The sequence below is a fragment of the Lycorma delicatula genome, chromosome 3 (assembly GCF_047948215.1).
Source record: "Lycorma delicatula isolate Av1 chromosome 3, ASM4794821v1, whole genome shotgun sequence".
Lineage (NCBI taxonomy): Eukaryota > Metazoa > Arthropoda > Insecta > Hemiptera > Fulgoridae > Lycorma > Lycorma delicatula.
In genome coordinates, this window is record NC_134457.1 from 22,164,214 (window position 1) to 22,189,030 (window position 24,817).

The following is a 24,817-nucleotide window of genomic DNA, read 5'->3' on the forward strand; positions in this document are numbered from 1 at the left end:
GATTATCAGCTGTTTTTGGCATTGTTGAAAAATTTTTTGAATTTATCAATACTTGATGGTATATTTATCATAATTGATGATTAATGTGTCACCCTTATTCATTAGATGCTTGATTTGTCAAGAATTTAATAAATACTTAAGTTTCTAATAATTTTTATTTGTTTTAATTTCTATTTTGAAGTTTTATTTTTTAGTTATTTGTTTAATTTTTATTTTAATAATGCTGTTTGATAATAATGAAAAAGTGATATGCTGGAAATTTATTTTTTAAGTAACAGGAATTCAACATTAGCGAGAAATACGTGTATGCATACAGTAATACCCTAATAGACATTCACCTCATCATAACACTGTTCTGCATGATTAGTTGGAAATCTAATGAAGTAATGGCTTATTTCAGAAAAAAAATGTTGTTACCATAAAATTTCATCATTTTCCATGCTACTTTCCAGTGGTGGCTTGTAACTAAAATTAGTGGGAATGCTGCTCTAGAAAATTTTTTTCTGGTCTTTTTCAAGGCGATGGTTAAAGTTTTCTGTAAAATAAAATAACTGAAAAAATCAACTGAAAACCAAATAGAATAGTTAGAAGCAGGATAATTATTTAATTCTACACTTTATCATATTCAAGAATATGGTACACAGTTTTTTTAAATGTACACAAATACGGCCAGTTTAACCAAATAAATATTAAAATGTCAATAGAAATAATATTTTTTAGTATTATTAGATAATAACTTAAAAATTTTCGCTTAAAAAACTATAGTCCAATGGTGCGTAATTAAAATTTTTATCTATATAGAAACAAATACATAATTAGTTTTTACTAATTACCTCCATGTTGTGAAAGAATCTCAATACCGTTAGGAATTGTCATGTGCAATAATCTTTTCTGTTTTTTTCCAACTATCTACACCATTTTCAGTTTCCAGAGAAGAACAGTTACTGACTGCATCTTTTGATGGAAAAAGAACTGTGAAAAACAAAATGCCGTGCCCTTCAAGGGAAATACACCAACCTGGATTGACTCACCATATGTACCTCCTTTTCCTTTTCCTAATTGTTTTATAAATCATGCTGAAGTCATTGATTTATTATTTTTTGTGCAAAAGACCAAGGACTATTCTGAAAATAAATTGATCCTCTCTCTCCACTATTTCTATGTGAAGTGCATCTGATATAAGATTGCTTTTCCGGATGCCTGGTCAAACTTTATATATCCCAAGTCTTGATAGTCAATCTAACTAAAATTTTAGTACATTTCGACTTGTCTTTTAAAACTGTATCAGATAAATCATCATCCAAATCTTCTTCAGAATTTGATTAACATTGGTATTCCATTTTATCTAAATCTAGCTGTCTTGAATTGATTTCATTGCTGTACCTCTCTTCTAAATCTTCTTGTATTTTAGTAGAATCATGTGATGTTTGTCTCATTAAAGCCTCTGCTGATTTTGATGTTGATGATTGAGAATATTTTTCTCTTTTCAAGAATACTGTCAGAATTTTGCTTGAATTCCCACATTTTTCATCTTGAGCCTTTCTTTGTTTTCTTCCTTCTGTCCCACTTAATATTTTCTGTTGTGCTCATTTCATTTTATTGAAAATCTGTAAAAAATACAAATACAGAATTAATAACTGATCAAGTTCTAACATGGATCATGTTGGAACTTAATTATTGTTTATATTATGAAAATTCAAATTAGTATAATTTTAAGTTTTCCCAAACATAAACCTATGAATAGATGAACATTAAATTTCAGAAAGAAAATGGAAATGATACTGTAAGAACACGTCAATAACTGTTAATATTTTCAGGAGAGCGACTGCCTACATTTTTACTAATGGTGCCATTTTGAAAATATTTTATAATTGACACTGATATTTTTAAGGTATTATATATTTTATGTATTTATATATAGAAAACAATTCAGAAATAATTACTTAAAAATTAATTCTTAAATGAAATTATAGTTAGAAGATCCTACAAAGATGAGGTAATGCATTGGTATGTAAATTTAGAACGCATCTGTATGTAAGTGTAGAAACTTAAAATAGCATTAAAATAAGAAAATACAATTAGGATTAAACGCAACAAAAAAAAATAAGCAGCAGTAGTTAATATTTTAAAATGAATAAAATAGTAAATAGTATCATAAAAGTCAATATTGTATAAGAGATTTAACAAGTTTCTTTTGAAAAATTCCCTTGTTACAGAATAGAACAAACCTTTACTTCACATGGAAACATGTTAAAATATTTCATAGAACTAAATTAGCTCTCTTACAAAAACTAATTATCAAATTTTGACAAAACTAAGTTCTAATCCACATCTACTTCTGTTGTTCATCTCCAAAATAACAATTTGCACTGTTCGTAGTAATAACAGAAAAAAGATTGTTTATTTTTTTCAAGAAATGGTGATATTCTACTTTTCAAATGATTTTGTAAAGTACACATTAACACATCATTCTAGCTGGCCTCCGTGGCATGAGAGGTAAGGGCCTCAATCTTTCATCCAGAGGTTCCGGGTCAGGCATGGCATTTTCACATGCTACAAAAATTGTCATTCATCTCATCCACTGAAGTAATACCTAATGGTGGTCCTGGAGGTTAAAAAAACCGCATCATCTTCCCCATGTAAAATTATATCTTAATTAAATGTTCTCTAGAATAAAGAAAGGAAATAAATCTGTTTTAATGTTAAGGATTGAATTTAATTTTGGAATATAAATAAGAAATATCTTGCTCTGTTTTGGAACTCATTCATTTGAATATATCATCTCATATTAGTAAAATCCTCCAATTAATACAGAAATCTTGGTATCTTTAAGACTCTAGAAGCTTGCTTTCCTTACCTTAGTATATGTTCTAGAAGGAACACTATTACTGAAAAAGTCTTAGGTGTACAGTCTTAGGTACATTCAAGGACTACTGATTAATCGCCAGTTATAGAGATCTTTCTCTTCCAAAAAATTACTCATTAATTTTTGTAAAAATAGCTGTAGTCTAATTAAGCAATAAACCATTATGTAAAGGCAGGTTTTCTGGTAATAAGCAAAAATGTTATGATGTACAAGATAAAAATAACAGCCTTACCATAACACCCTAAGGAATTCCATATTACAGTACAAGGTTCATCACAATGAATTTTAAATTTGTGTTTTATTATTTTGGATAATATTTCTTTATGAGGGCTATTCAGAAAGTAAGGAACGTTTCCACCTGACGCCGCCAGGCGCACGCCAATCGCGTATATATTGGTGTGCTCGTGCTCGGCACCTCAGTCAGCGTCCAGCCGTAACAACGGGAACATCTCCCGTTTTTTTTATATACAAATTTGAAATGTGTGCTGCAATCGAAAATCCCGACAGTTGTGAGGTGCAGTCTGTGATTCGTTTTTTGCTGGCAAAACTTAAAACCAATAGAAATTCATCGGGAACTGTGTGAAGTGTACGGGAACAACGTAATGAGTGAAAGTTCTGTCAGGAAGTGGTGCATTCACTTTAAAAATGGCCGAACAAACGTTCACGATAAAAAGAAGAGTGGACGTCCGAGCATTGTGACTGACGATCTGGTCTCCAAAGTTGACGAAAATATTCGTGAAAACCGCCGTTTCACAATAACTGAGCTTTCTCTATGTTTCCCACAAGTTTCACGGACTTTATTGTTTGAAATTGTTTCACAGAAGCTAGGCTACCACAAATTTTGTGCAAGATGGGTGCGTCACTGAGTGGTTGAGATCACAGGCGGCAGAATTCTATGACAAAGGAATTTCAAAGCTTGTCCACCGCTATGATAAGTGCCTGAATTTGTATGGTGATTATGTTGAAAAGTAGTATTTTAGTCCCACTTTCACATGTATATAATAAAAAGTTTTTCTTGTACTTGGTTTTTTAAAATTCCAAAACGTTCCTTACTTTCTGAATAGCCCTCGTATATTCTATTCTATACCATAAATTGCATACTTATATAACTTCAGACAACAGCAACACATGATTTACCATGTGCTTCCCCCTATGGGTTGCCTCATCACAACCCAGTAGGGGGAAGACACCCGCCTTGTGACTTTACCGGTCGCTGCACCCCCCCCCCCCCAATTTATAGCCATATGGGTTTTAATGGGAGACCGATCACCACACCACCCCCTCCGTTCCAAGCCCTGAAGGGATTTACCAGAGGTCATCTTTAAACCCTCTAACTGATTACACCTCACAGTCAGCAGCCAGGCCTTGGTTGGGATGCCACCGATGTAAATGCCTCGGCAGACATTTGCATCAGTAAGATACAAATCAAATTTCGCCTTCACGTAGGCCTCAAACGGACTTCTTCACATCCAACCTAACATGATTCCCTCAAATTAATTGACCGAAACCGCGGAAGGGCGAACCCCTCGCCTAGTCCAGATTTGACAGCACCGTTCGTAACTGTAAATGCTCAGAAAACGAATGAGTTTAAAGTTAAGTCAGTGCTACACTCATACCAATCAAAATTATGTCTTACGCAACATAGAATCTTAGACCTACACCCAAATAAGTCGACCGATTTAGGTCACCTAACAAGGTGAACGTGACCTCATTCCGGTCCGCGCAGGAGTCGGGGACAAACCCCGCATCCTCACCCGGTCGTATCATGGTGTCTCACGTGGCATTATCAAGTCACGATCAGGACCGCCACCGGTGGAGGAAAGCCACACCACCGGTCGCACGGGTTAACATACTCCGGCGGCGCGGCCACCTTCACCAGCGGGAGCCTCAAATCGAATCACAAACAATACCAATATAACCGTGGCACGATGCCAGTGCGCCTACCTCCAACCAATCCAATGCCTAAGCCGGAACTCTAGCCATCCGGGATCCTACCACGGTGGAGTACCTCGATTAAACTCCCTCTGCACCGCAAGAGCGCAAAGAAAACCAGCCACTATAGACCACTCCTCGCAGATCATCCAGTTAATACGGAGATCCAGAAAGGAATGTATTCTCTCAAGTTTCCTAACAGCTTGTGTACGTTCAACCTCGTATCGGGGACAGACGTAGAGAATGTGGCCCACTGTATCATTAGTCCCGCAATCCGGGTATTGACTCGAATCCACCAAACGAAACCTAGCCAAACTCGTCCGAAAGGCACCATGCCCGGAGAGAAACTGTGTGATATACTGATTGGGGGAGACCCATCCAATCGCACCTAAATCAGAGACTATAGGAAATATACCATGTGTGTAGCGACCTGTGGGGGATTCTCCCACCTGACCTGCCAAGACGCAATGACCCAGTCTTCAATCTCCTACTTTCGTTCTGATGTCATTAGGTTATTTACCTTGGAAATGTAGCGTTCCTTACGCTCATTAGCCAAGATATCTATCGGTTTGACTCCGGCTATAACACAGACTGCCTCCCACGAGACTGTTCTATAACAGCCAGCAAGAGAGGAGTCGCTGGTCCCGCAGCAGAATGTCCGCGCAATACCTAAAAGCCATGTGGTGAGCCCAGACAGGCACATACAGCATAATAGCTTTGCTGACACCTACTTAAAGGCCTCAACTAGATTTGAGAAAGGAGAAGATTTTGTTGTTGCATTTTTATACTTTGACATAAAATATGAATATAACTCAACTAAAAGCACAGCCTTTTTTTATAGTGATTGACAATAAATTTTAGATAATAGTAATCATCTAAAAAAAGTAATCTACTCAGCTAGTCAGATTAATTTCACTGTTCAGTTAAAAGGAACAACTGATCTAAAACAGCTTAATTTAAGTTGTGCACTACGGAGTAAAAATTAAAAATTACACCTCTACTGATATTAAAATAAAATAAGTACGGCAGCGCTAATCCTTCTATACATGAAATAAAACATTTTATCTATTAAAATACAATTCTATTTTGTCCCTTTCATTACCAATTAATGGAAATTGGATTAAATTACAATCTACACACCAAGATATACATCTTGGTTAACTTATTAAAAAAATTACAATTAATAATTTTTAATTCTGATATATAATCAGTTTTATTATTATCCTTTTTTATATCTAGATTTGGGATTGCTGTTGTGATGTATAACATTGAATCTAATTTCCAATTTTATTTCATTTTTTATTCATTTGAAGTTTTAAAACAAGTTAACATTTTGTGTTAAGAAAACTCACATTTTTTGTTTTTGAAAACTTTGTTAAATATATAAAATATTGCTATTATACCAAACCGATATTGAATACTGGCACCATTTACTTAAAGTTTTATTATTATTACTACTCTAAAAACAATTTCTTGTTTCTGAAGAAATATTATAATAAAATTGCTAAGGAGAAAATTTTAAAAGTTGATTAAGATGGGGTAAATTTCTACCAATCAGAAAAGTCTACTGTTCTGTTAAGTTGTATCTGCACTCTACCGACTGTAACCGTAACCACAAGTTTAATGGACTGCACATGCCTAACATAACCTGTAAAGGTTTAGTTTAAAAATGAACTTGTTTGAGAGAGGTGTGTTAACGTCAGAGAATTTAATAACGTCTTGCTATTATTAATGTGTTTGAGAATACATATTAACGAGACTTTGTTGATTGTAAGATATATTAAATTTTAATCGCAGTCTTCCTATACCGTTCGGTATTTTATGTTATTAAATTTTACAAGCATTTTTGATCGTGTTTGTTTTATTTGTTTATCGTTGTAAGTTTCATTAGGCGTGTTTTTGTTTTGATTTTGTGCGTGTTCATATTTTTTTTTTGTGAAAAAAGTGCTGTGATTATTATTTTTGAGTGCGTATACAAAGTGTGGTATAAACTCTGATGAATGAATTTTTATTTTGAGTATTAGATCAAGGTATGGTGTTGTAACTTTAATAGTTTTCACAACAGGTGGTGGTGTCATGGTTTTGAAAACTGTTAGGGTGCATTTTTTATGCTGTCCTAATAATTCATTTTGTATACTACTGTAGGATTTTTACTTCATTTTTCAATTTAAAAAAATATCATTTCGACTACGTTTACTTTACGTCGCGTATGTTATTACGCTTTTAGTTTTTATTGTTACTCAGTTCCGCAACAAAACACATTTTTACGTAGGTTTTTGTTTTTATTTATTTATGGATTTGTTTTATGCTTTTGTATTACTGTTGCAACATGTGTGTGGTGTACTACTATTAGATAGTTGCATCAAACTGCTGTAGTATGATCTCTTTTTTAATATATTAAAACTATTACGTACTTTATTATACACGTGACGTAAATTTATAACGTGTATGCTGCCCATTTCTAAATGCCTACAAAATTAATCTTAGTTTATTTTGTGTTTTATTTTTTTACTTTTAGACCAATTACTGCAGTTTGTGAGGGTTTTGAATCGATAATTATCGATTATTTTGCTTACAATTTGCTGTAAAAATATTTGTTTAATTTATGTATGGCCAGTTATGTATGACCTACCGTAAAATCCAACTATTATAATTAAAGAAGCTCTAAAATTATAGATTTTATAATTAATGTTATTTCGTAAATTTATTTTACGAAAAATAATTTTTCAAAGTTTTAACGATTCTACCCAATTTTTATCATAGCTTATTAGATAGATGTTAATGTAGAAATATATTTTTAAAATTATCTTAAAATATTTAACGTTGATTTTTAATTTATCTTTACCGTTAAGGAAGAAGTTTTGTATCTTGAAAGTAAACCAGTTTTCACTTTATCTTAAAAAGAATAGATTCTTACAAGCATGATTTTAAATAAATATTTTTATCTATTAATATCTTATCTTGTTTTTATTTATTTGTTTAATTCGGTAACGTTCAAAATAAAATTCGGTATTATTATTACTGGTTCAAAACAGAATCTATGTTTTCTTGTGAAAAAAATAGCTTATTAGATTTTTTAAATTAAAATCCCAAGTACTTCAATAAAGATGAGGTATAAATAAAAAATAAAAAATCGTTAAAAATAGTAAAATTTGGTAAGCGTGGTCTTCCATCCTTAACATTATTACAATATGTATTTCTTAGGATAAAAAAAAAGTTTATTTACAGAAATATTTATAATATTTCAGGGGGAAAAATCTGTGTAGGTCAGTTTAAAAGCAAATCATGAATCGGTTCCTGAAATTATAATTTTGGTATTTACTAGTCGATTCAAATTACATTTTTTTAGGGCGTACAGTAATGAAACTTTATAACATTATAATTTCGAATTGTAAAAAAAATAATTTTTTGCAAAAAAGTTGATTTTATTTTTTAACATTATTTTAATAGCCTTGTTCACATAATGTATTTTAACATACTCGTATTTTAAGTAGATATATAATTTTCATTTATTAAATATAATTTAATTTTATAAGCGAATTATAATACAATTTTTATGTTATAAGAAAAATTATTTAAAAGTTATTTTGTAATTTGTTCAAATATTAAGAACGTGGTATCTTTAATCATTTTTTCTTTCGTAACAAGATTTATTGCTGTGAGAATTTTCAATGTTATTATTATTAATAAATCTACTATTATAGTGGAATGATTTATATTGTATTAGACGCGTTTTATTTTTGCCGTTAAAAAAAAATCAAGGTTAGTCTTATTTTAAGTTTTTTTCTTTCTGTTTACCTATCCAATTTCATTTCACAACTGAAATCTATATCTTAAAAAACTAAAAAAAAAAAAAAGCCACTTCTTTACTAATCATTATTATTTTTTCAGAACTTAATTTTACGCTCGGATAAACTGCTTAAAAAGCCTGAAAACTTAAAAAGTAATTTTTCTAAGTACGAAAATATTTTTTAATTAAAAATAAATATTATTATTATTATAGGGATAAAGTCGTATTTGGAAAGAAAAGTCTTAAAATTTCTACATTATTAACAATTACGAATAGAAAAATATTGGTTTTTTTTTTTTGGTCTTCAGTCATTTGACTGGTTTGATGCAGCTGTCCAAGATTCCCTATCTAGTCCTAGTCGTTTCATTTCAGTATACCCTCTACATCCTACATCCCTAACAATTTGTTTTACATATTCCAAACGTGGCCTGCATACACAATTTTCTCCTTCTACCCGTCCTTCCAATATTAAAGCGACTATTCCAGGATGCCTTAGTATGTGGCCTATAAGTCTGTCTCTTCTTTTAACTATATTTTTCCAATTGCTTCTTTCTTCATCTATTTGCCGCAATACCTCTTCATTTGTCTGAATTTTAACATTCTCCTATAGCACCATATTTCAAAAGCTTCTAATATTTTCTTCTCAGATACTCCGATTGTCCAAGTCTCACTTCCATATAAAGCGACACTCCAAAAATACTGTGACGTCAAGTATTAAACTCCCAGTCTGCATTTTTAAATTGATACTTATAAGACAAGGCGTCGGCTAATTAAATAATTTTTTTTTTGGGCAAAAGATGTAATCTACCAAATTAATACAAAATAAGTATTGGTACAAAATGTTTAATCACAATTTTTTTTTACAAATATCGCTTCATCCAAAGATAATGTCTTTTCGTTGCTATATATATTTTATTACTAACTTATCTAAACGAATGTGCCCGTTTTGTTTTTAAAACTACCATTAATCATTTATGACTGAAATAGTAGTACATTCTTGAAAAAAAGTGGATTAACTGGAAAGGTTTTAGCTCAAAAAATAATAAAAATTGAGCAAGGATGTTCAGATGATAAATATCTAATTAAGATTTTTTCAAGTATATAAGGTACTTACGTATTAACGCCACCGCAGCTACAGCTTTATTTAAAAACAAAGTAGTCAGTCGGATTTCGGTGGAAAATGGGCCGAAACAGATTCAAAACAGAATATAAGTGGTTATTTATATTTATTTATTTTATAAATATAATTTAACCAAACTTAACCTACGCTCGCTTCGCTCGGTAACCTTGACTAATTAACACTGTAATTTTTTCAGTATTTATTTAATAAATTGAGTAATTATTGCAATTTGATTAAACAATAAATAATTGTAATTACTGAATTTATTAAATAAATACTCAAAAAATTACGGTGTTAATTAGTCAAGGTTAGCGAGCGTAGGTTAAGTTTGGCTAAATTTATAAAATAAATAAATATAAATAACCATTTATTAAAATTATTAGACCGGTTTGAATCTATGTTAAACTCTATATCGGACCATTTTCCACCGAAATCCGATTGACTACTTTGTTTTTAAATAAAGCTGTAGCTGCGATGGCGTTAATACGTAAGTACCTATAATTTATTTAGTTTATGTACCTACTTAAATAAAGGAAATAGTTTTTTTTATGAAAACGGCAATCATCAGCTATGGTCATTAGCCCGTTAGAAATTGGTGGCGTATGAAAAGATGCTATACATGACCGGTATTCGAACCCGGGACCTCAGCACGAAATGCCGAGACGGCATGTAAATGCACGTATTACCTACTCAAATTTACTTCTTAATTTAATTTTGGTAATAAAAAATCTTATGTGGACACCATATGACTTACTTGTACGCCTATTAAATACACTTTTTTTTATATGTATAGTACATAAAAGTTTATTTCATTAATAATTTATGATATTTTTTTTGTTGTTTTATTGAATTATTATTTATTGTAATTTTTTTTTACAGTCAGAGGTTAATAATTATTGATAAATCAATATATTTTAATTAAAAAAAAAAAAAAGTTAAAAAAAGGAGATTAAGTCGGATTGAACCGATGTACCTTACCCTTGTAAGATCCAAATATTTCATTAGTTAAACTTTTATTTGGTTAAAATTCTGGAACCAATGAAAATAAGTACCACTTAGGATATATCGTTGAAAAATTGTCAATGAGAGGTTATTACTGCAGTTAAGAAAAAGTCCGAAATCCAATTTTTTGGAGTTTTGGGCTTTTTTGAACACTTTTGGTCCAGTCGATTGCAATAAAATGGGAGGTGCACAACTAGATGTATCAGTTTTAAATCCAAAATTTGAACATCCAACGGCTAATCGTTTTTGAGTTATGCGAGATACATAGAGACGTTATGCCGAAACTAGTCAAAATAGATTCAGGGATTGTCAAAATGAGTATTTCCGTTGAAATCAGAAAACCGAATTTTTTCGCGATCACAATACTATCTATACTTCGTACAAGGAAGTAAAAAGGGTAGTTTTCCAATATTTTTACTTTGTCGGATATTGTTATATTACTTCTGCAGCAGCATAGCTTTAAATGGAAAATATAGCAGTCGACCACAATTTTAGATATCAGGATTTTTGCAATTGTCGACGTTTTAAAATCCATGTTGTCTAAAAAGCACAAAAAAAGTAGTAGAAATTTCCGGAATATGTACGTACATATATGTTGGCCTGTACTTTGATTAATATCTTCGGGGTGGCACAACATAAATTCCTCGAAAAATGGCAAAAATTACTCAAAAAGAATTTTCATGCACGGGACATTGATGGCATTAAATTTTGGAAAAAATTGAAAAGGGGCAGGGGTAGTTTTCGTCATTTTTAATTGTGGATCTTTTGTATATTGGTCATAAATATTGAGCTTTTGTACGGTGAAAGAACTTATTTAAAATTCCAGTTTTAAGTCAATCGGATATTTGATTTAGTGAATATTTGACATTATTTCTAAACAGTTTTTGCTTTGAATCTCAAGATTCCCTTGACCAAAACCAATTTAAATTTGGCCATTGGAGACCAAAGTTTAGCTTTATTATAAATTCCATTGGACAAGTAGGCATCGCAGTACCTATATATATATATTTTTGTAAACTAATTTTTTAGCATTGTTTAATATTGCGCAGAATCGGGTGGATTTATTGAAATAATTGCTATAATAAATAAACTTTCGTCCGAAATTAGTACTTAAAATATCTGTTGTGAACACCACATGAATTCATGTACGCCTATTAAATTACATATACACATTTTTTAAAAATGAAACTAAAATAATTTTATTTTTCATTAATAACTTAATATCATAACTGATATTTTTTCAAAAATTGTTTATCAAAAAAAGTTTTACAATCAGAGCTTAATAAATTATTAATAAATCAATATACTTAAATTTAAAAAAAGTTAAAAAAAAAATGAGAAGTCTGATTGGAATCGATGTGCCTTACGTAATATGCAAATATTTCATTAATTAAACTTTTATTTGGCTAAATTTCTGGAACCAATGAAAATAAGTGACACTTATGATATATCGTTGAAAAACTGTCAATGAGAGCTTATTACTGCAGTTAAGAAAAAGTCCGAAATCCAATTTTTTTGGGGGTTTTGGACTTTTTTGGACACTTTTGGTAAGTCGATTGCAATCAAACGGAGGTGCACAACTAGATGTTACATCAGTTTTAAATCCAAAATGTCAACGTCCAACGGCTAATCATTTTTGAGTTATGCAAGATACATACATATCTACGTACAGACGTCACGCTGAAAGTAGTCAAAATGGATTCAGGGATGGTCAAAATGGATTTTCCGTTGAAATCTGAAAACCGAGATTTTTTGCAATCACAATACTTCCTTTTACTTCGTACAAGGAAGTAAAAGTACATTTTTAAAATTTAAATTTTCATGATTAAAAATTCAATTGTATCTAGTACTAACGTAAATGGCATTGAAACTATCATCCGACGTAAGAATTAAAAAATATTCTTTGAATTTTTTGTAATTTGTGATACTTTAAAGTTGTGGCTGTTATAAAAAATGTTAGATGATGAGGTTGCTGTCTAGCAAGTGGGTTAAATTGGACCCCAATTTTTTATGGAAAATTTTTATTTTTTCACAATTGTACTCTAAATATTACATAATTATTTCGTTAATATTTAAAAATTCTATGACATATTTGAAATGAAATAAGTCATGGGCAAAGCTGGAAAATTATGCAGTCTTTTTCCTTTAGTTTTTTTTTAAAAGCTACAGTAATGAAATATATGATATAAAAAATGGTATTTGGATTGTTAAAAAAAAGAGAAGACAACGACTGCCCTTTATTATGATTTGCTTTTTTGAATCTTCTAACTCATCTGAAAATACTTAACAGTACTGGTATCCCCTGCTGAACATGAGTAAATTAAAAACGCTTATTTTTTTGTCTTAAAACCGAACTTTTAATTTATTGAAATAGGAAACAAAGCATTTACATTTTGAGTAATAGAATGTTTCTCTTGCTTCTTGGTTTACCTCGTTTCGTTAACAATATTCACAACAGATTAATTCCGTAATCAGTAAAACCAATAAATTATTCGGCTTTGTAATTTAGAGTACAAAACTGTTTACGGATATCTTCCCAATAGTAAAATTATTTTTTACGCTTTTGTGCTGAACAGATTGCTGAAATATGGATCTCTAATCTGGATTCGATTCCGACAGACGTACACAGTGTGTATGGATTCAGTTGAGATTGTGTAAAATAAACTTTTAAGATTCTTATATTACAAGAAATTCAAACACTTTTGTCCATTGGAATATCACACTAAGAATCTGAGAGAAATATTTAACATTGTATTCTTTAAAGTGAGGCGGGGAATCGCTTTATTGTTACTATTACTTTTCCGTCTAGATAGCTCTGGAAGGAAAATTATTGTAATCGGTCCAATTTGGGCATATGCAGTTTTCACCGGATCTTGATCTCTTGACACACCTCTCTCTCTTTTTCTGTTAGCCAACGGAACCACCCTAAGGTATTACCTCACAGGTTGAGTGAGGATGATATGTATGAATGTAAATGAAGTGTAGTCTTGTACAGTCTCATTTCGACTGTTCCTGAGATGTGGTTAATTGAAACCCAACCACCAAAGAACACCGGTATCTATGATCTAGTATTCAAATCCGTATAGAAGTAACTACCTTACTAGGGACGTTTTGACACCTAAGAAACCCCCAAAAAAACCGGATGGAAATTGTCCGTATGTTATTGTTCATATCTACGTGTGTGTGTTCGGTGTTGGTCTCTAAATCATCTTATATCTCCAGAACCACTGGACCGATTTTGACCAAACTAAATCAGATTTCTTCTCTATATGGGACATTGATGCCCTTAAATTTTTAACTTAAAAGTTCAATGGAGTGATGCTGTAGAGCAAGGTCACCCTCAGTATCTCGTGATTTCGCCTAATTAAGGTGATATTTTTCTTAGGCACATTTTGTTAACGATTAAAACATAACGTGTTTGCAAAAAAAAAATTCTTGTAAAATCGCACCATCTCACCCTAAAAAATTCTCTAAACTAGTGGCTAAGTGAGCATACTGTGTCCGTATTATCTTCTGTCACCACAAGGAACGCTAGTGTCGCAGTCCGCCATCTTGAAATTTCCTGTTTTTCCCTGTGGGAAATTTCCTTTTCCGTCGTCCTCTTTGACTGGGAAATTAAAAATTCCACATGGTTGCCTACCAAATTATTTTTTACCCTTTAAATATTAATTATTTATTTTATATATTTCAAAGGTTGGTACCACTGAGTTACAACTGTTGTACTCGTCTGCTGTGTTGTGACGTCACAGGTGAGTGGTTGAATTAAGTAAATGAATATTATTTAAAGTGTAAAAAAGTAACTCGGTTTGGTCGGTTCTCGAACTCGATCGCCCGGTCGACTCTGTATCTGATGCGTTAAGCCTCGCGGTCACACCAGTCTGCCGACCGTACAAGCGAAATTTGTTCTATGTAAGTTGTGAAATTACATTAGTTTAGATAATGCCAACCGTCACCGTTAGTACCGTCATACCCGCGCGAATTAAATACGGTATGCGTGTGCGCTTTAGCTAAAATCATTGAATTAAACGAAAAAATATATTTAAATAAAACTATAAATATTTAAAATTAAGTTGTGTGTGTAAGACGTCTCTCAGAAACCATCCACAGTTCCACGTGACCGGAAAGAAACTGTGATGTCAGTTTTTTATATTAATAGAATTTTCTAAAAATCTTATTTTTTATGAATACTTTTATGAACTACATTTAACCACATAATTTTTAACATTCCACTGGAAAATTTTTGAAAAAATATTTTTTCTGCTATCCTGTTATCTATATAAGGTACTCCACGCAGATAATCTAAAAGTATCTTTTATTTGTAAATCAAAGATAGGCTTTGTGAAAGGTTCAAAGGTTAATGAAGGCAGTAAGTTTCATCTTATTAAAGGCAGTGTATTGTCTGTGTTTATTAAATCTAGAAGTCGCCGGTGCGAAACAGCAGCCTCGAAGAAGTTATCCTTTGTTGTTTGCGTGCCGGCTATACTAGATGAGCACGGATGTGTCATGCCATATGTTCCTACGATAACTACAGCGTAACGGTGCGTTACGTTTTCCTTTATTATATTTACGACATTGCGTCGAACAATAAAATAGCATATACACTTTGTCGGAATTCATAAATTTCCAGAATATTTTTACTGTTTGATGTGAACCATTTTTATTTCTTTTTTTCAGTTGCTCTTTATTTTTGTGTTATTTATATTTTTTTCTTTTTTTAATTATTTGTTTGTATTTATTATTTTTTTTGTGGATTTTTATACTTTTTAGATTTCGTTGATATCATACCATTGTGGGGATCCTTTACAGGCTGCTTTTTTTGTTTTTGTTTATGCTGGTGTTTGAAAAGATTCATTTGTGTACGGTAATGTTGAATTATTTTTAATTTTTGTCTGCAAATTACTTATATTTTGTAGATAACAAGCAGTACAGTGTTAGTAGTTGTTTTGGTTTACAGATCCAAAAAATCTTGCAGAAAATTTCCATTTTTATTTTTTTTGCGATCCCAGTTATACATTTGGTTTAATTCACAGCTTTTAGAGTTAAAAAAACGTATTACCTAAGGCATAAGACGTGCTTCTTAGGAGTATCTTACTAATCGTAAACAAGTAGTTAAATTTCATCTTTTGATAAGAATATACATGTAAAATTCAGATCTTTGTTGCAAGATGTAGAATGCGAAGCGCTTCAGGGAAGTGTTCTCTGTCTGTTGATTTTCTCCTTTATGTTTATTAATGACTACCTCAAAATCTTCAGTCATTCATTGTAATCCTGTGCTACCGACTCAACTAAATTTACATCTGAAGATAATTATATAAATAGATTGAAAATTCTACGATTTCGGTGTAAAAAATTATTCACTGATGGATTTAACCGTATAATAAATACAAGTAAAACAGATACATTGTGTTTCTCAAGTAGATGTAACATTACTGACCGGGGTGGATAGAATTCCTATTAATGAAAAAGTAATATTTTTGGTGCCCGTAAAGCGAAATTTCTAATTGTTTTATCAGATCAAATCGAATTCATTTGTAACAAAATCAAACTGTTTTTCTTTAAAGCGCATTAATAAAACGCCAAACTTGTAATTAATAAATATTTATTATGCTTAAATATATTCCTGTCTAAAATTTGTCTTACACTGAGGCCCTCTCAAAATGTCAGAATGATATTTTAAAATTAAACAAATGAGCTGTCTACTAGGGTCGCATTTTAAGTCTTTACAGAAACAAAAAAAAAAAAAAAAGTTTGTACAATCGTTTTATTGTTTCTCAAAAGATTCGCTATTAAGACTTATACTTTCTGCTTGCGTTGAAACCAATTCTCGAAATATTTTTTCCACTCTGAAATTGGTATCTCAAAAAAATGGTTTTGGAAGGATTCAGCAGCTTCTCGAGGTGATCAAAATCGATGCCCAAGCATTTTTTGTTTGACATTCGGGAACAAAAAGAGGTTTTTAGGCGATTAATGTGGTGAATACGGGCAGTGAAATATTAATTCAATGTTTTTCTCCGTCAGTCGATTGTTTGACGTTTTGTGTGAGAGCTGGCATTGTATAGTGAAGAATGATGCGACGTTTTAGGTTGTTTTTCCTGATTTTATTGATTCTTCTGGCAAAGAAATTGTTGTATACCGTTCAGCATTAACTGTTCTTCGATCCTTTAAAACGACGGTTGCTATGTATCCAGTATAACGGAAGAAACAAGCGATCAGTTTTTTTTGGAAGTGCTTCACGAACGAACCATTTTTATTGGATTCGGTTCTTCTTGGAACACTCGAACAGTTGATTGTTGCTTAGTTTCTGGCTCGTACGAATATATCCAAGTTTCGTCTCCTGCTACGATGTTATGTACGGCTTTTGCATTTCCTCGGGTCGAATGTTTTAGTATTCTTTACACCGATTTACACGAGCCTGTTTTTGAGCTTCGGTCAAATTATGAGGAATACATTGGGAACAGATCTTTTTTACAGCTAAATGTTCATGCAAATGCAAATGTACTGTAGTGTTCAATACGCTTAAGGATGCCTCTACCCTACCTTAAATTACGTGCCGGTCTTCTTCAGTCATGTTACGCACAGCATCGATGTTTTTTGGAACTACATGACCTTGACGAAATTCATCGCTGACGGAAGCTCGACCACGACGAGTTTATTATTATTATTATTCACTTCTTCTTTTTTTGGAGGGTTTTTGTTTGTTCCGGATAAACAAAAAACTACTCGATCAATCGCAACCAAATTTTTATCCGTATTTCATGGCATAACTGAGTAGGTTTTTGGATATATTTCATCTTGAAAAAAAATTATATTTATTAGTGAAGGTTTGCCGGTTGAAGCACAAACTTTATTGAACTGAATTAATGAACTGTGAGTCTCTTTTTCGCTGTGTGAGCTGGGTTTGAACTGAATGATTCAAATCAATCGAACGAGTAGTATTACATAACAATAAAATTAATTTTACATTGAATAAAGTATCTGTATTTCATCTTGAAAAAATCTCTAAAAATATGTATATAAATTTATTATTATTATACAGCTGTTTCAATCTTTTACAAGATGTAGCCTCTTCAAGTCTAGTTCGACAGGTAAGCCTTCAACACTTCTCGCCATGCTTGTCTGTCCTGCGCCGTCCTCTGCCAGTTGGTTCCAGCCACCCTTCCAATGCCTCTGTTCCATCGATCTGGTAGCCTCTTGGCCTTTGTCGCTCTCTTGGACTCCACTCAAGGACCGCCTTTGTCCACCTTCTATCACATCTTCTCGCGATGTGCCCTGCCCATTGCCGTTTCGGAGCTTTCACTGTTTGCATTATGTCATGCACTCTCGTTACGGCTGTTGTATCTTCCGCTCTTTTCCGGTCCCTTCTTGTATAGCCTAGCATCGACCTTTCCTTGCCTCTTTGTGGTGTCCGAAGATTTCCTTTTACGAACTCATTTAAAGCCCAGGTCTCGCATCCGTAGGTGGAAGAACACACCTATTGGAAGAACACACTGATCAAACACGGTCTTTTTCAAGACTACTGGCATGTTAGATTTGTACACTGTTTAATGTCTTCCCAATGATTTCCAACCTGATTCTCCAGAAAATTTCAGATCTGATATCCCCTCTGGTGTTTATTAACTGCCCCAGGTAGATGTATTCTTCCGCATTCTCTAAGATGTTGTCGTCAACTACTATCTCTCCTGCAGCAGCCCATATGTTGTACATTACTTTTGTTTTGGTCAAATTCATTTTCAGACCTACTTCTCCACATTTTTCTGCAAGATCCTCGATAAGCGATTGCAGTTCATCAACATCCTTAGCCAAAAGTAAAATATCTTCTGCAAACTACAAGTTTTCCAGTCTCCGTCCATAGGACGGAGACTGAAAAACGTATATATATATATACACACACATTTGTATTAGTGGAGATTTGCCGGTTGAAGCACAAACTTTAATGAATTGTAAAATGTTAGTGTTTATAGTGTGTATCACTTGTGAGCTGTGTTTGAACTGAATAATTATGAATATCTAAAAACTAATTTCTACACTATTTGAAATTCCAAGTTTCAAGGGTTAAAAAATGAATTTTTGAATTTTTTTTTGAAACCCTGTTTTAAATTTTCGCTAACAAATGAAGATATCAACCTCATTTTTGGTTAATAATCTTCATGTCAATAAACCAATTTTTAGATTTTTGAAATTCAACCTTGAAAGGGGATGATGAAAGGTAAAAAACATTTTGAACAGTGACTGTAAATTCTCCCAATCCCGACTGTAGTTAACGAGATTAAGTCGATTTGGGCTTGCCAATCTTAATATGTATGTATATATATATATATATATATATATATATATATTTTAAAAACCATTTTCGGTTGTTTTCTTTTAATTCCTATTTTTTCGGGGTGCGAAGACATACGGTGCTGTGGCTCAACTAACACAAGTTACTGCCATCGTTACTGTGTGTATGTGACTGGCTGGACCTGCCTCCGGTTATTTGATTGAAAAACAGAATAAAAAGATTGACTGCTACGGGAAACCCAAGTAATCATATAGTTCCGGCGAAGCTACGACGGATAGCTAGTATATATATATATATATATATATATATATATTTAGAGATTTTTCGAAATAAAATATATCTAAACACCTTCTCAGGTATGCCAAGAAACATGGGTAAAAATTTGGTTGCGATTGATCGAGTAGTTTTTTATTTTATCTCGAACAAACGAAAATCCTCTTCCTGTTTATTTAATTACTAGCCGCTCGGCCCGGCTTCGCCGGACCTCCCAGCCAGGCCTCGCTTCGCTTGGCGCTTTGGTTTTCTAGGTTTCCAAAGTTCTTTTTTCAAATGGAAAATTTTTGACGTTATCAACTTTACTTCAGGTTAAGAGCTTAATGTTTTTAGAAATAATTTCATGCAATTTAGATACGTTATCTGATAACAGAAAATCCATTTTTTTTTAATTTACCGACATGGGGTAAAAAGATTACAGAATTTAAAAGATTGCAGTTAAATACTTTACACACTTTAAATTAGTAACACGTACATGATAAACAAAAGCAGATATTTATTTATGTTTTTAAACAGCTGTAAAAAATTGTAAATGAATGAATCGTAAAAATTACATATGCATGTGCGCTAAATCAATTGAAACTTAGGAATAACTGCACGTTAAAACTTCAGCCATTTTCAAAAATGTTAGCTAAAAATTAAATTTTTCTTGAAAATCAAAGTCATTTTGAAAATTAAATAAGCTTTAAGGAAGAAATAAAGTGTTTTAAATTTCGGTATGTCAGAGGTCCAAAAAAAATTAGCCTATGTTCACCGCAGGGCTTCAAAGTGTAGGTGTGCAAAATTTTAGACAAATCTGTCCGGTAGATCTCGAGTTAAGCTGGAACAGACAGATAAACAAACACTGATTTTTATATATATATAGATATGGATATAGATCTTATATTTTTGGTATCTATATAATGTATTTTTATGTACCGATCAGAATAAAAAATTATTTATTTAAATATTTCGGAGGAGCGATGATACAGCACTTTTTTGAGGAGACAAAATAATCTCGCCGGTTTTAAAAATTCAGTAATAAAATTTTCTTGGTAAGGAATGACGCGTAAAATCGAAACTTATTTTCGTAATAAAAAAATAACATAATCAAATGAGTTAATAAATGTTAATACCATTTATAGTAAATTTGAAATAATACGAACGTATTATTCTACAACAATTTGGATTATTAGTACTAAATTAACGAAATAAATTTATTTTGAAATAATGTAAATGTACTTGAGATACTGTACTGTATAGGTGGTCAAGTGTACAAGTGGTTATAGCCTACTCTAAGGATAGGAATTTAAGAACACAAGCAACATACTTGTATAGCAAGTATGTCGAGCTATTTCCATCCTCTGTTATTAACCTCATACCCCTCTTTAATCCTCTCTTGACTATCCAGGATGTACTTATCTGATCTCTAGTCAATTTTATCTTATTCTGTCGCTGAACTCTTATCTCAAAATCTATTTTTTTTCTTTCTTTTTTTTTGAATTTAGTGATATTTCTCATATCAATAAATTTTTTTAAATGCGTTGAAATATTCAGAACATCAAAGATGCATAACTGATTCATATAAAAATCAAAAAAATATTTCGTGTTTAGTTATTCATTATATTAATTAATAAATTTACTTTATTTCTTCTTCTCATTTATAAAATAAAAGTATTACATTATTCGTCTTGTACATTTTATTTGTAATTTAAATCACGTAACGGGTATTTTTAAAATGAAGCTAACAAAATTAAAGATATAACGTTTTTATTAACTTCAAAACTGTAATCGCAGTAAAAAGAAACAATCTAGTCATAATAAAACTAGTCACTGATGGAAATGTAGTTAAAAAAAATGTTGATCAAAAAAAACTTCCGTGACATTTTAAATTTGGTTCGGTTAATTTTATAAACAATCATTTTATATAATTTTCTCTGCTGACCATTATAGACAACAATATCTTCAAATTAATTAAAATTCCCATGTAATTTAAATTATTTATAAACTACGGTGTATTGTGTTTTTGTGTATTTTCTTTTCTTTTCAATTGCCAGTCATCAAAAGCTGTTTGTTTTAATGGTAATTTTTAACGAATGTTTATACGTATAAAAGCCGTTTATTGTGAATAATATTACGTATTTAACTACTTTTTAATGAAACCTTAATAAAGAGAATAATACTATACTGCTATATTATCAAAATATGCAGTAATTTAAAAAGAAAAAAGTAATTTTCGAAAATTAGTTACGTTAACTGATTTTTTTTACGTTCGTGTTTATTTTTTTTTTCAAAAATGAGCTGATGAAATCTGATGCTTGTCGCAAACGCTATCGTCTCTGAATAACAAGTGATAAAAAATGACTTCACAACTTTAAAAGAATGTAAACATTTATTGAGGTAATTTTCAGATTCGATTGAAGTTTCATTTCATAGAAAAATACATCAAGTTTGACACCCAAATTTCACTTGATTCGATATGGCTTACATTTGTAATGATCGTTGGTTGTGTCTACGATCATAACTTTTGTTTTTCCGATGAATTTCAGCCCTAACGCCTCATTTTCTTGCTGAACTTGGTCGAGGTTCTCCTCAGTTTCAGAGCATGCGAATAGGGTCGTATGGTCAGCAAATCTTAAGTTGGTTATTCGCCGGCCTCCTATTAGTTCCCCGTCGTGCCAGTTTTTCAGTGTCATCCGCATGATATATTCGCCGTAAATGTTGAATAAGATCGGAGACAAAATTTTCCAGTATAACCACCGTTTGTACTTTACGTACAGGTTCCGAATGAGGGTAACAAGATTGTCAGGAAAGCTTATCTCCTTCAGTATTTGCCACAGATCTTTCCACCTGACCGAGTTGAAGTTCTTGGTGTAATCTTGAAATTTATTACGAGAGGAGTGTTGAACTCTCAGGCTTTCTCTATCAGCCGCTGAATATTTAGAATTTTCTCACACGTACTTTTTCCTTTGACGAATCCAGCTTGCTCTGCAGGAATTTCTCTGCCCAGATAGTATCTTAGACGTTCATAAAGAATATACAAGAAAATTTTACTCGCAGCGCTGTGTGCATTCTTTTTTGTTGGAGTATGAACACCAGATTAATGTATTGTTAAATCTTTATTTAAAAGTGTTAATATATTAAGCATATTTATCACCATCTTTAAAATTTTGTTCATGGAGGAGATGTGTTAGACTGATTTTTGAACATCAGGCTGCCTGTCTTTCTTCAAATATATTTATTTACCCAACCTATAAAAGAGGCGTGCGCAAAGTCGTGTTGGGTGGTCTGGAGTAAAGGTTTAAACATTGTTAAAATGAATTTACGTTCTCTGTTGGAATTGTCTAGAACGAGATATTATTACAGCACAATTAATTTCGATAGTAAAAAATATTTCTTATTAGTAAATAATACAAATAAACAGCTGCGCGAGACGGTTATTGTAATAAACTGAAGAAGAAGATTACGCTCCATAAAACATTAGCAAAAGATTTTACTTCTGTACCTAGAAATAAATGTAAACCTAGATGATAAGTTTGATTGTTAAACAATCATCAGTAGACAATACGGAAAAAGAATATTAAAAAGTAAATTAAAAAAAAAGAACAATAGTAATAGACAGATAAACAGTTGTTGAACTATAAAACAATTTTTTTTTGTCTGATTTTAGAATTAAATAATAATTTCTCGCTTTAAGTAATCCGAATGGAAATCGTAAATTCAGTTTAAAAATATTTAAACTTTAAATTCAGATTGCTCATCACGACTTATGCGCGTCTCTTTTATAGGTTATGTAAATTATATCTGAAGAAAGGTAGACAGAGGGAACCTTAAACCAGTCAAATATATATATATCCCAGCCAATTATACAATTCAAAGTAGGGGGGATTACCTGTTATAATTTTGTATGAATTTAAGCTTTCAAAAAATAATTTTTAACAAATGTCACACTTTAAAAGTCCATTAGATATTGGTTTCTATAGTTGTTAATCGAAGTTATTGAAAAATAAGTTTTCTAACTATCTAATTCCAATTTATGTACATTTAATAAAATCATTGTTTCTTATGAGCTAATTTTATGACCAGATTCCAAGCAAAGTTGGGCTACAGCTGATTTCTCAAGTTTTATAATTTCTTCGTCTGGTAATAAAAAAAGGTAAAATGGTAATAACATATTGTATTGCAGTAAAATGTAGGGTGTTATCCCTTATTGTACTCTTATCGTAATTTCAGGTATTTATTTTTAAAAAATGGATAAAAAATTCTGTTTATATTCTTTTATAGTATTTAAGTATAGTGCGTACAACGAAAATGAAATTCTGTTTGAGAAGGTCGAGACTGCATTACTACCGAACCTGAAAACATTTACACCCATGTAATAGGACAACAATAATAATCGTTGTACTTTTATTTATGCACCGTTTTATTTACTACAGTTTTTATTTTTTATTAGTTATAATTCATTATTACGTAATTCGTATTAATAATTTGATAAATAAAGATTGCAAAAAGAATAATTTAATTTAGGTATATTTTTAAACTAAAAAATTCGTGCTTGAAAATGCATATTGCATCCGTATTTAATTAAATTAAATGTACAATTATTATTGTAACAATATAACTTTATTACTTCCGTGTACAAAGGAAGTATCGTGATCGCGAAAAATTTCGGTTTCCAGTTTTCAACGGAAATATCCATTTTGATCCAATGGAATTATCCATTTTAGGGATGGGTTCAGGATTCGGCCTGTACGTACGTATGCATCTCGCATAACTCAAAAACGATTGGCCGTAGGATGTTGAAATTTTGGATTTAGAATTGTTGTAACATCTAGTTCTACACCTCCCCTTTTGACTGCAATTGACTGGACCAAAAGTGTCCAAACAAGGCCAAAATTCAAATTTTTGGACTTTTTCTTAACTGCAATAATAAGTCCTTTATGAGCGATTTTCAACGATATATCATAAGTTGTACGTATTTTCGTTGGTTCCAGAGATATAGCCAAATAAAATTTTAATTAATGAAATATTTGGATCTTACAAGAGGAAGGTACATCGGTTGAAATCCGACTTCATCTCCTTTCTTTTAATTTAAATATATTGATTTGTTAATAATTATTAACCTCTGATTGTAAAAAAAGTTTTACGATAAATAGTAGTTCAATAATAACAATAAGAAAATATGAAAAAATATCATAAGTTACTGATGAAATAAAGTTTTATGTACTTTTCATTTTAAAAAAAATTGATGTGGATATCACATGACTTCCTTGTACGCCTATTAAATTATATATACACATTCTTTTAAAATTAATATTTAATTTTATTTCATTAATAATCTCTGATATTTTTTATAATTATTATTGAATCATTATTTATTGTAAAAACCTTTTTACAATCAAGGTTAACAATTATTAATAAATCAATATATTTAAATAAAAAAAAAAAGTTAAAAGAAAAGGAAATGAAGTCGGATTTGAACAGTTTTCCCTTTTTTAAAACACCCAAATATTTCATTTATTAAAATTTTATTTGGTTATGACTCTGGAACCAATGAAAGTAAGTACCACTTAT

General features: G+C 31.4%; 1 protein-coding gene across 3 annotated transcripts in view; it reads left to right on the forward strand.

Annotated features, from left to right (window-relative positions):
• The first annotated feature begins 6,456 nt into the window (after nucleotides 1-6,456).
• Rab23 (RAS oncogene family member Rab23) overlaps nucleotides 6,457-24,817 on the forward strand; it is a 331,158-nt gene continuing 312,797 nt past the window's right edge. For 2 of the 3 annotated variants that reach the window (XM_075358833.1, XM_075358831.1), the window contains exon 1: nucleotides 6,457-6,828. The gene's annotated coding sequence lies outside the window, so the exon portion shown is untranslated. The other variant, XM_075358834.1, reaches the window with a different exon arrangement.